General features: G+C 52.0%; 1 long non-coding RNA gene across 1 annotated transcript in view; it reads right to left on the reverse strand.

The window, feature by feature from the left end:
• LOC136524875 (uncharacterized) overlaps positions 1-15811 on the reverse strand; it is a 47040-nt gene continuing 31229 nt past the window's right edge. The window contains exons 5-6 of the long non-coding RNA XR_010776227.1: positions 513-625; positions 1-114 (exon numbers count right to left, since the gene is read on the reverse strand). This is a non-coding gene — a long non-coding RNA (uncharacterized lncRNA). The remainder of the gene's footprint in view (positions 115-512; positions 626-15811) is intronic.

Here is a 15811-nt window from a genome sequence, read left to right on the forward strand (position 1 = left end):
ATTTACCTTTCCCAGTATCTCTCCTCCCAGTTAAAACAGGTGCACCATAAGCTATCCTATTGTTCCAAGTGAACCGTCGGTAATTCCTCTTGTACCTCTCTACTGGTCGCATACCTAATGAAAGGAAAAAAAACATAATTAGAAACTGTTGGAGTATTAAGTGTTTTTCTAGAAATTCGAATTTTTAATGGAGACAAAACTACATATGATGAAGCAAGAAAAACTAGCCTAGGGTTGAAATGTTGGTGATAGAGTTGTAATATGCAAAAAAAAAAAAAAATGCAGTGCAGTTCCATAGCAAGAGCAAGGGGGAGATCTCTGTGCAGAGAAATCTCTCTGCTGTGGAAGACGTGGCGGTACACAAAGCAAGATATATGGCACAGGAGACTCATGGAGTCATGAAGAGAAAAGCTTGAAGGCCGAAAGATAGATTCAACGATAAAGTGATAAAATTGAGATTAACGCTGATTAAAAAATAGAAAACCATAGGGGACTATGATTCCAATAATTACCTCCAAATCTCCTAGTTGAAGTACTTAAGCAGCTCCAGGCAATGAGCATCACGAAATCAGCACCCATAAAAAATGAAACGCCTCACTGAATGCTTCAAAATGGGAGGAGTGATCTGCAAAGAGCTCCCACCCATCAGAGTCAAGTTAGAGTGACATAATTCGTAAAACTGTACATATCCTTGACCAAATAATAAAAAATGATTAACATCATAACGAGTGGTCATTAGCCTTGACAAATTCTGTTTGAGGCAGCATTAACATCATAACGAGTGGTCATTAGCCTTGACAAATTGTCCAACAAGTGTCCAGCTACCAACTTTAAAACAAAACTATAGTGACCTACTGCCAGCTAAAAGCTCTGCTAGATCACTGAAAAAAAAAACAGTGAGCCGCTACAAGTGCAGCTGCTAGCTTTGGCTGCTGATCTCCAATAAAACAGAGCTCTGGGTACCTACTGCCAGCTGAAAGCTCTGCTAGACCACCCAAAAAATTCAGTGAGCCGCTTTTCACTTCTGAACATGAATTGCCTAAAGGGTGAGGGGAATCGATTCCATTGTGAACGACAAGAAGGTGCAAGAGTTTGCATTGGTTCCTGGTTCCACTAATTCAGAGCTAATCATTGGATCAGAGATAAAGCTTCTTCTACTAATACTGATGCTAAATGAGGAACTGTACAGCCTACTAATTATTGGATCATGAGGTATGCCAGATAGGGCAATAAGAATATTGGATAATTCCATAAAAAACAAAGGATGTTGGATATATGAGGTAAGGTGGTTTTCTATGATAACTGTGTACAGCCTGATAATCTCTATTATGTGGGTTCTACAATTCAGATGAATGGATGAAAGATTGGAATTTTTTTTATTGGCTCAGATATATTGAAATTCGCTCTTATCTAGATTTCCTCACTACTTTCACTTGTAGCTAATGCTTATTTGTTCTCTTTCTCTGTTTGCTCTTTCTCTGTTTTTTCCTTTACAACCAATCGAAAAAATGTAGATGTGGTAGAGAAAGAGTTTTCATCTTCATTCTTCCTGGTACCGACTGTTTTCATATTCAGTTGTTAGGTGAGCATGTCTAATTTAGATAGGAAAGGTACAGAAAATTGTCTAGATATACAGAAAGGCCACACACAGCAGACTAACAGCTCAAATATTTTCATGTTTCCTAATAAACTACGTCACAGAACAGTCTATATCATCCATGAAATCGGATCAACCTACAACAAACTTTTAATTTGAGGTGAGTGTTGAATCAAACTGAAATCGGTATCATCCTGTCGGTGCGAAAAGTGACCAACTAGTAAATATTTGTCGTTTTGCCGTACGTTGTGATCGGATGTGGCCTAGCACTCAATGACACAAGGTTTATACTGGTTCAGGCAACGTGCCCTATGTCCAGTTTGAGTCGATCGGCTGACTTTATTCCTGAGCCCAGGTGCTCGAAGTTTGCTGTGGGGTTACAAACGAGTGAGAGTGAGATGTGGGTGCTAGAGGTCCGGTCGGACTCTGGACCGAAGAGCCAAGAGTGACGGGAGCTCCTACGTACGCTAAGTATTCGAACGTGTGCTCTGTGTAGCTTTAGAATGTCTAAAGCTAGCAGAGAGTGAGCTCGAAATGATCCGTCTGTTGTTCGTTGTTCGATCGTCTGTTTTCTTTGGGAGAAGGCTCATCCCCTTTTATAGATGAAGGGAGCGGCCTTACAAGTGAGAGAGAGAGAGTGTGTGCTACATAGTCTTGTTGCCCACGCCGTCGGATACAAGACGGTTTGTCGGCGCCCACTAATACTATTGACGCCCAGATGCATATGGTTGGTTCCATCGTGTTCTTCTGGTATGGCAAATGTCGACGCCTACCATACTGTAGGACAAATGTCGACGCCCACAACACTGTTCGTTTGTTCTGACATGTTTGGAAGGTTATAAAGTACCCTTCTAACATGACCTGACAGTACTATCCTACAGATGTGCAGGGTACGGTCCTTGATATTACGGTTTGACTTGAGTGCCCTATCTTACTTGCTCCGCCTCATTTCTCGGGTTCTCACCAAGCGGGCGTCCCCGTTTGGTCAGTTCCTAGTCGGCTCCGACCGCGCCGGTCGGAGAAGAGCCGTAAGCAGAGGTTCGGTGTATTCCCGATCGGAGATGCAGGGTCGGAGTCGAAAGCGAGCGTCGCCCCTTCTTGGCCAGGCCTTCCGGTTGGAGAGGCGGGTCGGAGTCGGAGGCCTTCCGGTCAGAGACTGGATCACTCTTCCGACCTGTCGTTAGGTATTTGGACCGGCCTAGGAGTTGTGCGTCGTCCGCAACATCGTCTGTTGGGAAGCAGGCTCATTAGGGACCCTAGGTTTATGAACCCGATAGGAGCCCCCGGGTGATTCAGGTAGAATCGTCTAGGGGATTTCTTCGTTTTGTCAGCGGGTGCGCACGAGCGCACCCGGTGGGTGTAGCCCCCGAGCCCCCGGGCGATTCAGGTAGAATCGTCTGGGGGGTTTCGACTTGTTAGCGGGTGCGCGCGAGCGCACCCGGTGTGTGTAGCCCCGAGCCTGCGTCCGACTAGCGAGTCGGTTGGAGGCTGAATATCTTGGTACTCTTTCCTGAGGCCGCAGACTCCTGTGCTTCTGTCGTTCGGGGTGTTTGCCCATGTTTGTCTCGCCCACGACTTGCGCAGGTCGGTTGTTTTCCCGAGTCGACGTCAGGGCGACCTGAGCCCCTGAGCCCCGTTGGGTTCGGCTGGGGTTCATCTAGTTCTATGTGTTACCCCGTCCGTGGTTTTCGCAACTGGAGGGGCTGAGCTAACGTCGCTTGCCTCGATGGCTCGAGTGACGTGCTCGGTGAGCTCACTAACGGGTGCGTTCGAGTGGAATCCGGGTCTGTCGTTCAGTGATGGGGTCGGCATAGCCCTCATGTGGCATTCCACTGCTCCTTAACCCTGCCTCCCGGCAGATGCCTGGGTCATTTTGGAGACTGAACTCAGGTGGCCCGCTAGCCTCCCCTCGATGGAGATTCTAGTGGGCATGGCTCAAGGTTAGGATCGAACGAGAAGGTCGAGATGACCCTATGTGCTTCTGAGCATACCGGGTGAGGGCCGCTGGGGATCATGCTGTGTTTTCTCCCCTGGCTCTGTTTGACATGAGGCTGGTCCTCGAGCCCTTCGTGGGCTGGCCTTCAAACCCCGGTCGGTCGTTGCTCATGTTGAATGAGGCAACTACCGCCTTGTGACTGCAACACGAAGCGTTGTGATGCATTAATTTGCATATGCAATGCTTTGGATGTATGGGATGAATGAATGATGGTATGAATGCGCGTATGAGAAAGGATGAATGATTGATTATATGAATGAATGTGTGAATGCACGTGTTCAGAAAATAAAGAAAGATGAAAAAGAAAGAAAGATGGTTTGGTAAGGTTACCTTGATGACTCGAGTGACGGGTTTTGAGGAGCTCTCATTGGATATGTCCGAACGGGATTCGGGTCCAGTCGTTCATGACTGAAGTCGGCTGTAGCCTACATGGGGCATCCCACTGCGTCTTACCTGTCTCTTCGGCATTCGCCTGAGCCGTCCAATCGACTTTAGGAAGCCATTGGTCTCTCCTTGATGGAGATCCTATCGTTGGGCCCTTCCAAGTCCTGCCTGGGAAGGCAGGAGGGCCGCTTGCATGCGGCTGCTGCCTTGTTTCCTACGTCTGACGTGCGGTTGTGGTGGGCCATGCCTAGGCCACGTCCCGTCTAACCAGGTGTCGTTTCGTTGGGCAAGGCGCGTCCCATCAATCAGTCGCATCCCATCCGCATTGAATGGGGGAAGGGAGAGGGTTTTTCACCCCAATTCTTCGCCTTTCTCCAACTGCCGTGTCTCCTCCTTAAATAGAGGAAGGGAGAGGGTTTTCATCCCAATCCTTCGCCTATTCTCCAACTACTGCTTCTCCTTCTTCTTTCTTCTCACCAAGCGCGTTCGTGTGCTGCGGTGATTCCTAGGAGAAAAGAGGGTAAAGCGAGGGAGAGGAGAACTCACACATTCATTCATGAGTCCGAAGCGCGATGTCGAGCTAGAGGCCATCCAATGTGGATGAGGCCGTGCTGGCTGCCTTTGTCGAGAAGGGGCTGCTCTCACTGAAGGAGGTGGCGCACTGGAGGGCTCCTACGAGGGAGGCTTTTCTGCGACCTTGGGCCGACGAGGTTGTCTCCTTCCTCACCTTCCATGAGCATGGGCTAGGATATCCCACACACTAGTTCCTGCGTGGGCTCCTCAATGAGTGGGGCCTAGAGCTGTAGCACCTCAATCTGACTAGGGTGCTGCATGTCATCGGCTTCGTCACCATCTACGAGGCCTTCCTCAGGATGGAGCCACATGTGGACTTCTTCCGGTGAATCTTCACCGGGCGAGCCCTATCGGAGGGGAAGCCGCCTAGGACCACACCGGTTGGGGGCTTCACGCTGCAGAAGAAGCCAAGGCCATGGGCTCCTACCCCGTGTACTCCCCCTACGCTCTAATCGAGGGTGGCATGGGGAGTGGTTCTATATCAGGAACCTAGCGGAGGCGTCGTTCCCGCCATTCACCAGAAGGAGGCCAGAGAGGCGGGATAGCTGGTCGTGGGGGCCCTCCAGCTGGTAGAACAAGCTGGAGGTCATCGAGGTGGAGCTCTAGAAGTTGGTGCAACATGGCCTCAACGGGGTCCGGGTGTTTCACACCTTCTTCCGCCATCGAGTCACCTCACTGGCGGAAGAGGAGGCGGCCGATGTGGAACTACTTGGGCTTAATAGATCTCGACCAGTGCAGTCACCGGTGGAGTTGGTGAAGGATGAGGTCTGGAGTCGGCTCGATCGGGTGCTGTAGCTGAGGGCCCAAGAGTCCCTTGACTGGAAAGCCTAGACCCCTCCACGCCATGAAGCTATCCACTCTGGTACTGCTCCCCTCTCCTTATTCCATGTTTTCCTTTTTTGATCTCCTGTATTTTGACTTCGAGTCATCTGCTTCGTATGGACTTGTCGGTTACAAATCTTAGCTGCATCTTCCGAGGGGGCCAGAGGGCATGGCTCGGCAAGCTACCCAGAAGGAGGCTGGCCGACGCCAAGAAGAAGAAGAGAGCTGAGAAGGCTCGGTGGAGTCACGAGAAGGAGAAGGAGGTCGCCCGGTGGGTGTGGGCCAGGTGAAAACCAGGAGCGACGTGGAGGCGAAGCTCGAGTCAGAGGAACCCACGGAGATGGGTGGCGACATGAGCTCCTCCGAGGATGAAGGAGGCCAGGACATTGTTGCGACCTCGGTGGAGTGTCGTGAGCCTATGGCCGCATCCGTCAGCGGTGGGCTGGGACATGGAGAGGCGCGGTGATGTTCCCCCATCAAGGAAGCGTGCTGTGAGCTCGGACGCCGCCGTCGAGTGGGAGGTGAAGCAGATGTGGTCGCCGCACCCTTCAGAGGCATCGTTGGCCTTGCCCCCACCTACTTCGGGCGCGGCGGGGCAGGCTGGGTGGTCGAAGGAGTGGGCTCGCACCCCCATGTCTTTGGGGTCAGCGTGTGCGCGTGACCCATAATGGGGGATGCCCCGCTAGCTGCTCTGGTGGGCGCACCATGAGCCGACGGTCGTGGCAATGCGCCAGCCAATCAGGAACCGACTAGGTCGGCACCTCCCTCGATCGATGTGAGGGGGCGCGAGTCGTGACCCGTGAGCGGTCCTCGTCCGGCGGGCTCATTGCTAGTGGGTCAAGGCTTCAGGGCCCTGCCACTTTGTCCAGGTATGCTTTCTTTGTTTCTTTTCGATCTCATAGTTTGAGTTTTTTAGCGCAACTGACCTGTACTTTTTTTACAATAGCTAGATACTGATGGGATTGAGCATCGCCCTGCCTCCCATGAGGGAGGAGTGGAGACCTAGCCTATAATGAGTCATGACGAGTGGCGGGGAAAGCAGGCTGGCAGTGGTGCGACCTTCCCCTCTAGGGGTTGCACCCTCTCAGTCAGTCGCAAGCACGGCGGCAGTGGCAATCCCTGTGGCAATGGTGGAGGCCAGGTCGGAGGTGACCCTCGCGATCCCTTCTGCACTAGCTATAGCGAAAGAGAGGAGGGAGACCTGGCTCCGTACCTCTCCCGGCAGAGGGACACCTAGCTCACCCTCCTAGTCGGAACTGGAGGTGTCAGGAGTTGACGCAGCTAGGCCAGAGGTAGAGCATCCGCTAGCAGGCCGCAGGGTCGAGGAGGTGGAGATCCCCTGCTCCGGCAAGGCAGGCACTAGGGTGGAGCCATCAGCCATCCCATCGTCGTAGGAGTTGGCAATGGCCCAGTCATCGGCTGGGCCTTCCAGCGAGTTGGGGGTGACCCATGACCTAGTGTGGCCCTGCCCCGATGACCCGAGGATGGCTCGGTTCATCCTTCACGATGGGGAGGAGGTGGCACTCTGGCACTTCCTGGAGGAGAGCAAACTATCGATGGAGTCCGATCTCTCCCAACCAAGGTGAAGCTCAGGGAGGCCTTGGAGCGGGTTGAGCTCGCACATTAGGTGGTCTTAGTCAACCTACCGTGCATTGCCGAGGTAAGCCTTCTGTGCTTTTTGTGTTTGTCCTCAACTCATTTGTCTTCCGCTGGTTGTGTCAGCATGCTTGCTTCTTACTTTATAGGAGTTAGAGGCGAAGTCGCTCCGCAAGTCCCATTTCCTTTGGGAGGAGCATAGTCGGATGGAGCGGGAAGCCATGATGTCGTGGTGGGTTGACAAGTTCGAGCACCAGCTGGAGTCTGCCAACCATGAGTCTAAAGACTAGGTGGCTGAGACGACGGGAGCAGTGGGTGGCGGAGCTGCTCGCGGCGGAACGAGCGACCGCTGTCGAGCGGGGGACTTGAGGCGGCGAAGGTCCACCTGACAGAGATCAAGGCGGCGCTCTAGAAGTCCTTGGAGACCATGGAGATGGAGCAGAAGGCCCGGTCGGAGGTCGATCGGGAAGTGCTCATGCTCTGGGGGTAAGTTCTTGGGGTGGAGGAGTCGAACGCTCGGCTGCTCGAGAAGGTGACCCAGCAGGAGGAAGGACTCTCCATCCTTGAGAATACCCACCTCGGTATGTACTTATTGCACCTTTGTTTGATGCCTTGGTTTTTCCATTCCTTTGCTTCTGAGATTGTCATCCTACTTCCAGAACTAGGTGGAAGAATTGGATCATTGGAGCAGGAGCTAGAGACAGCCAAGACAGTGATCGATCAGAGTGCGGAGGCACTGGCTAATTCCCTTGAAGAGCGACGTGCTCTCGAGGGGGAGCTCGACTAGATCTGCAATGTCACCTAGGTCATTGTCTCGGAGGTGTTTGGGTCGATGCCATGCACCAGCATGCTTGCCATCTAGCTGGCGGAGGTCCCGAACAAGGTTCAGGCGCTCATCTCTGATGGGATGTTCTATGGGATGTCGGTGGTGCTGACCTCAATGGCAACGCACCACCCAGACCTAGACTTTGCCGCCATCTGCAGTGGGTACACCGATGGCTGGAGCACGAATGCCATCCATGCGCTCGGGGAGAGCTTGATGCCATGCGCACAGATGGTGGTTGAGCAAGTCTCCGCGCAGTGGGTGATAGATGCTCGTCATGCGAGCATGGATGAAGGTGTGCGTCAAGAAGACATCACCCAACCTATGGATGGAGTGGTGGCTGGGTCAAAAGCGAGCATCGTCCCGCCTCCGATCGAACTAAACGTCGCCCTGTCGGAGAGCGAGCAACCCTTATCTTCGTCGGTCGTGCCATCAGCTAAATGCCACCAGGCGGCCATAGTAGTATTTAGAGTAGAAGTAATCAGCATATGTAAAGGATAAGTTCATGGGGAAGCCCCCATATGAACAATGTTTTGTATTCATGAATACATGAGTTTTGTTTTGTGATGGAATTACTTCATAAGGGGAAGCTTGTCCCATCCATTCTTTATTTTTACCCTAGCATAGCTCTGTTTTTTATCCTTTCTTTTTTGCACATGCCCGTTTGACCCATAGGCTGCAACTTTAAGAACCCGAGCATGGCCCGTGAGGCTTAGCTACTCGTAACCATAGGTCGTGGTAGGGTGTGATCGGTCAGGAGTTTAAGGCAAAGTTACATAGGGTACTTAAAGGAACGGACTACCCTTTGTTCAGGTAAAAAGTATTTACTATGTGATAGTAAAAAAGAGAGGTGGCATCGCACCCTCGTGGAGCCCCCGAGCGACCCAGGCCAAGAGTGTTTGGGCTGGGGTGCTTGTAGGACCAAACGTTGAATGAAAGAAAGCGGTAAGACTGAATTTTTAGGGGAACAAACGACGTAACTGTTCGATGTTCCAAGTGTTGGTGAGAACGTTGCCGTTGTCAGTCCTTCAGTCGATAGGCACCCGATCGGATCACCTCAGTCACCGTATAGGGACCTTCCCATGGGGGAGAGAGTTTGTGTTTCTCCTTGGTTGATTGGGTCTTTGAAGTATGAGGTCTCTGACTTTGAGGATCCTCCCTCTGATTTTCCTTTCATGGTACCTACTGGAGAGTTTGCTGGTAGCGAGCGAAGTGGATGATAGGCCATCTCATGCGAGCCTCCTCAAGTAGGGTCGACCTGTGTCCTGCTGAGCCTCCAGTAGCTCAGTCGCAGGTCGAAGGCCTTCACTCTTGGGGCGCCAGTGGTCGAGGTCAGAGGGCAACACTGCTTCAGCTCCGTAGGCCAGGAAGAAGGGTGTGAACTCTGTGGATCAGGTTCGAGGTGGTTCTTAGGCTCTAGAGGATCGCTGGGACTTCTGCAACCCATTGCCTAGCATACTTATTGAGTTGGTCAAAGATGCGTGGCTTGAGTCCTTGGAGGACCATGCCATTGGCTTGCTCGACCTGACCGTTGGTACGCGGATGTCCAACCGAGGCCCAGTCGATCTTGATGCCATATCCATCGCAAAAGTCTAGGAACTTCTTGTCGATGAAGTTAGTTCCGTGGTAAGTGATGATACAGTTAGGAACACCGAACTAGTAGATGATGTCAAGGAAGAACTTGACCGCCTCTTCTGAACGAATGTTGGTGATGGGCTTCACCTCTATCCACTTGGTGAATTTGTCCACTGCTACGAGCAGGTGAGTGAAGCCGCCCGGGCCCTTTTTGAGGGGTCCTACCATGTTGAGGCCCTAGACCATGAATGGCCAGGTGATGGGGATGGTTTGAAGCTCTTATGTCGGCAAATGAGTTTGCCGAGCGTAGAGCTGGCATCCCTTGCACCTGCAGGTGACCTCCTCTATATCTCGTAGCACGGTGGGCCAGTAAAAACCTTAGCGAAAGACTTTTCCGACCAGTGACCTCGAGGCCATGTGATGTCCTCAAATTCCAACATGGACCTCGAGGAGGAGTTGTTTCCCTTGGTTGGTAGGGACGCACTTCATGAGTACTCCCGATGGACTTTGTTTGTAAAGTTTGTTACCGAATGCGATGAACATCTTGGCACGTTGAGCGATCCATCATGCTTTAGTCCTTTCAGGTGGGAGAACCTCCTTGAGGAGGTAGGCGAGTAGCGGCGCTCGCCAGTCGGTTTAATTGAGTGCTACCACGGTGACGTCGGCGGGCAACATCGTCACGGAGGCACCGAGGTCAGAGCCCCCGAGCGCCAGGTTGGCATCAAGGTGTGTCTAGATCGAACCTTCTAGGATGCAGGTAGATGGCTCATGAAGGTCATTGATGAAGATCCATCTAAAGATGGAACCCGCCTAGCAGCCAATTTTGCGAGAAAATCGACGGCATCGTTGTCCTTTCGGGGGACATGATGTAGTTCGATCCCCTGGAATCTGTACTCAAGCTTGCGCACCTCTTGGCAGTATGCTGGCATGAGGGGCTTTTGCAAGAGGACTCCTTCATGACTTGGTCGACGACCAACTCTGAGTCACCATGGACGTAGAGCCGCATAGCACCGAGCTCGATGGTGATGCGTAGTCTATTGATGAGGGCCTCGTATTCCGCAGCATTGTTTGAGGCCAAAAAGTGGAGGTGGATCAGTGTAGCGGAGCCTGCTCCCGCCCTGGGGAGACCAGAACCACTCTAGCCCCTGAGCTGGGTGCTATTACGGACTCGTCAAAGTACATCGTCTAGTACTCATGGGTGATGTCTGGGGTTGGTAGCTGGACCTCCATCCATTCAGCAACAAAATCCACGAGAGCCTGAGACTTAATAGCGGTGTAGGGGATATACCTGATGTCATGGCCCATTACTTTGAGTGCCCACTTAGGGATCCATCCTACGGCATCGTGGTTGTGGACAATGTCTCCCAGTGGGTATGAAGTGATGACCAGGACTTCGTGGTCGGTGAAGTAGTGTAGGAGCTTCCGGGTTACCATCAGCATGGCGTATAGAAGTTTCTGTAGCTGGGGGTACCGAACCTTGGAGTCGGTGAGTACCTCCCCAATGAAGTATATGGGTCATTGGACCTTAAGGTGGTGTCTTGGCTCCTCCCTTTCGACAACTAGGGCGGCGCTCACCACGTGGTTACTTGCCGCAACATAGAGGAGGAGGGGTTCTCCCCATTCAGGAGCGACAAGGATTAGGGCCGACATCAGTGACACTTTGAGGCTTGTAGAGAGGCATCCTCCACTCGCCTAGCTAGGAGATAAACTAGCTTAGGGCAGCCAAGCAGCCGGTGAGCCTTTATACGCCCTTGACGTTGCGTATAGGGCCTATATTGGAGATGGCCGTGATTTTTTTGGGGTTGGCCTCAATGCCGCATTCGGACATGATGTATCCAAGCAGCTTCCCCTTTGGAACCCTGAAAACATACTTTTTGGGATTCAATTTGATGTTGAACCTTCGGAGGTTCGCGAACGTTGCGGCCAAGTTCGCGATCAGGTCGCAAGCTTGAGCCGTTTTGACCACTATGTCATCAACATTGACAGCAATTGTTGGTTTTGGCCGCTCGACTTGGTCAGGCTGGTCGAGCGGGTCAATTTGATTGGTAAAGCATTGCTGCATGCACCATTGATTGGTGGCACCAGTGTTCTTCAGGCCGAAAGGCATGGTTACGTAATAGTACGAACCATACGGGGTGATGAATGAGGTTGTGAGCTGGTCAGACTCTTTGATCGCGATCTAGTGATAGCCTGAGTAGGCATCCAGAAAGGAGAGGATTTCGTATCCTGAGGTGGAGTCGACTATCTGGTCTATGCGTGGCAAAGGAAAATGGTCCTTTGGGCACGCCTTGTTGAGGCCGGTATAATCAATGCACATTCTCCATTTCCCGGTCTTCTTTTTAATAAGAACAGGATTGGCAAGCTAGTCGGAGTGGTATACCTCCTTGATGAATCCGGCTACTAGGAGTTTGGCGACCTCCTCACCTATGGCTCTTGGCCTCACATCGTCAAAGCGACGCAGGCATTGTTTGGTGGGCTTTGAGCACAGGACAAGGCGTAATGTGTGCTCGGCGACCCCCCGTGGTATGCCTAGCATGTTAGAAGGTTTCCATGCAAAGACATCGCGATTGGCGCATAGAAAGTTGGTGAGCTTGCATTCCTATTTGGCCAAGAGCTGGGTCCCGATCTGTGCCATCTTGGTTGGGTCGGTGGGGTCGATCCCTACCACCTTAGTTTCCTTGAGTGGGCGGAAGGCAGTCGAGGAAGTTGGTTTGTTGTAGTCCAGGACTACTAGGGTCGACAACTCCCCGAGCCGAGGGAGCTCGGAAGAGTTGATGATGGCAGTGGCAAGCTCATAATACTTGCGGTTGTACGTGTAGGCGTGCGAAAAGGTGCTACCCACAGTGATGATGCTGTTCAGCCCCGTCATCTTCAACTTGAGATAGGTGTAGTTGGGGATCACCATGAACTTGGTGTAGCATGGCCACCCCAAGATGGCATGGTAGGACCCTAGGAAGTCCACCACCTCAAGGTGAGGACCTCCGAGCGGAAGTTGGCTCAGTCACCAAATGTGATGGGTAGGTCGATCTATCCAAGTGGGTATGCCTGCGTCCCTAGGATCACGCCGTGGAAGGGAGAGCTCACTAGGCGGAGCTCTGACCGAGGGATGCGCATGGTGTCGAGGGTGTCGATGTAGAGGATGTTGAGGCCGCTGCCTCTGTCCATCAGCACCTTGGTGAGGCGCTACTTGTGGATGATAAGGTCCACCATGAGCATTTAGCGACCTGGTCTGGTGACGTGAGAAGGATGGTCCTCTTTGATCAAAAGTGATAGGAGATTCTGACCTGCTGAGAAAGGAGGGGACAGCCATTTCAACGACGCATGCTTCTCTGTAGTGCACCTTGTGCTAGTGCTTGGAGTAGACAACATCGGACCCCTCGAAGATCATGAGGCATTCCTCAGGATCAGGAAAACCATCCCCATCTTTGCCCACCATGCCTCCTTTCTTAGCCGCTGCCTCCTTGCCCTTTCCCTCTTTTGGCCCGCCGGCCTATCATAGAAAGCGCTTAAGGAGTTCGCAGTCCTTGTAGAGGTGCTAAATGGGGTAGGCGTGGTTGGTGCATGGACTCTCCATGAGCTTGTCGAAGTGGCTAGGTAGGCCCTGCTGGGGCTACTTGCCCACGTGATCAGCCACGACGACCAATGCGGAGTTGGCTGGTCAGCGCCGATCCTTCTTGTTCTTTTTGCCCCTCTATGTGGAGGGGCCCTCATCTTGGTCCTTGCGCTTGGGCTTGCCCTTATCCCGACCTCCATTAAAGACCACTCTGACTGGCTCCTCATCAGAGGCGTGGTTCATGGTGACATCGAGCAGGTCATGGGTGGTCTGGGGCTTCATACAGCCAAGCTTATGAATCAAAGACTCACAGGTTGTCCCGGAGAGGAACACACTGATGATGTCTGCGTCGACGACATCAAGAAGGGAGTTGCGTCATTTTGAGAACGTATGGATGTAATCTCGTAGGGACTCATTGGGCTCCTACTGGCAGCTCTTGAGGTCCCAGGAATTCCTAGGACTAACATAGATCCCCTGCAAATTCCTGATGAAGATCTTCTTGAGATTCGCCCAGTCGCAGATGCTGTCATGCGGGAGGAATTCGAGCCATGCTTGAACATGTTCCCCCATGCAGATGGGGAGGTACTAAATGATGAAGTGGTCATCATCCACTCCCTCTGCTCGGTAGACGAGCTGGAAGTCTTCAAGCCATATACCGAGATTCGTCTCCTCGGTATATTTGGCAATGTTGGTAGGCGGTCGGAAGTGCTGTGGGAACGGCGCTCTCTGGATGCAATGGCCAAAGGCCCATGGTCCCAAGCCATCTGGGCTGGGACTCTGGTCGTCTGGATGGCGACCATGCCTAGGGCGCGTTTCTCCGCTCCCCTCGATGGTCCAGCCGGGGCCCATGCCACCCGCTATTACCGCCGCATGATGGATGTCATCATCATGCTGGGCCTAACACTGGTTGTTGATGACGCTACAAGCACCTTAGTTCATCCCAAGGTGTTCACACATAGGTGGTCGATGTGGAGCGAGCGTCGGGTTAGGCCATGGTGCAGCTGTGGCCTCCTATTCCGCACCCAGTGGCTGTAGTGGTGAGCGGATGGAGTGATTCAACTAGTGCAGCCCCATTCCCCTGGTGGGGAGAGAGGCCACGAGGCGGTGTTGCAACACGGAGCTCTCCGCCTGTTGAATGGCGGCAGTTTCCACCAGCGCCTGGAGGTTCCGGTGGATTGCCTGCTCATGGGGGTCGACAGGCTCTGAAGGCCACGTAGAAGCATCACTGCAGCAGCAATGTTCTAGCTAGCCCGAGCAAACTATGGGGGATCATTCCCCCTATCCATGATATTGCACTGGACCTGGCGGGCATGACCCTAGGTGCCGCTCGCCAGGATACACACGCGTGGCGCAGCGTGCTGCGCCAAGCACTCTAGCGCAAGTGGTGGCTGGTTTTGCCTCCTAAAAGCTCTAGTTTGGTTTTGGTGAATTGATGAAACCCTAAGTACTAACCTAGTTTATCAAGTGATCATGAGATAGGTAGCACATTCCAAGTGGTGAAGCAAATGAAGATCATGACATGAAGATGGCGATGCCATGGTGATGATCAAGTGCTTGGAATTGAAAAGAAGAAAGAGAAAAACAAAAGGCTCAAGGCAAAGGTATAAATTGTAGGAGCTATTTTGTTTTGGTGATCAAGACAGTTAGAGAGTGTGATCACATGTAGGTTTGATAGCCGTACTATTAAGAGGAGTGAAACTCATATCAAAATGCAGTTATCAAAGTGCCACTAGATGCTCTAACTCATTGCATATGCATTTAGGATCTAGTGGAGTGCTATCACCCTTGAAAATGTTTGTGAAAATATGCTAACACATGTGCACAAGGTGATACACTTGGTGGTTAGTACATTTGAGCAAGGGTGAAGAAGATAGAAGTGAAAAGGAGTTAGTCACGCTGGTCACAAGGTGACCGGACGCTGGTCTTAGAAGGACCAGCGCGTCTGGTCAAATGTGACAGCGTAGATGCCAGCTTCGGTCAAATTGACCGGACGCTAGGGTCCTCAGACTAACCGTATGCTGAAAGGCTACAGTCTAGTCCTAGCTGACATGGCAGCACAGTGGTCAGGGTAACTGACCAGACGCTAGCAGGGTCTGATCAAGCATGATCGGACAGCGTCCGGTTCGAAGAAATTCATTTCAGGAACCTAACTGGAAATGACCAGACACTGGAGGCTGGTGCCTCCAGTCAGTTTGTGCATTGTGTCCAGTCAGTAGATGACCATTGAAATCTGACTAACAGTATTTGAAGCAGGGGACACATGGCATGTATCACGTGATCGAACGCTGAGGGCCAGCGTCCGGTCAATCGGACCGGAGCGTCTGGTCACCCCGTGTTGTGCCAGTGAAGGGGTGCAACAACTCTATCTCATGGGGGCTTCTATTTCAGCCCCATGACTGGCTCAAGCTCACTCTCTTAGCCATTTGCATTGACATAACAACCTTGTGAGCTTAGCCAAAGCCCTCCCACTCATCTCCATCATTGATTCATCATCTTTGTGAGATTGGGAGAGAATCCAAATGCATTGCTTGAGTGTTTGCATCTAGAAGCACTTGGTATTCGTGTTTTGCTGCAGGATTCGCTTGTTACTCTTGGTGGTTGCCACCACCTAGATGGCTTGGAGCAGCGAGGATCATCGAGCGGAGGGTGGTGATTGTCTCCTGCTCCGATCGTGATGATTGTGAGGGGTTCTTGACCTTTCTCCAGCGGAGAGCCAAAAGGTACTTTAGTGAATTGCTCGTGGCTTGTGTGATCTTCATCTTATGTTGGTTATGCGGCACCCTATTGAGGGTTTGGCGTGTGGTGCCAATTAGCGCGTGAACCTCCAAGTGAGTGAATCGCCACAATGAAGAGTAGCTTGCCGCAAGCAAGTGAACCTCGGTAAAAAAACAT

The sequence above is a fragment of the Miscanthus floridulus genome, chromosome 18 (genome assembly GCF_019320115.1).
Source record: "Miscanthus floridulus cultivar M001 chromosome 18, ASM1932011v1, whole genome shotgun sequence".
In the NCBI taxonomy this organism is placed as follows: domain Eukaryota; kingdom Viridiplantae; phylum Streptophyta; class Magnoliopsida; order Poales; family Poaceae; genus Miscanthus; species Miscanthus floridulus.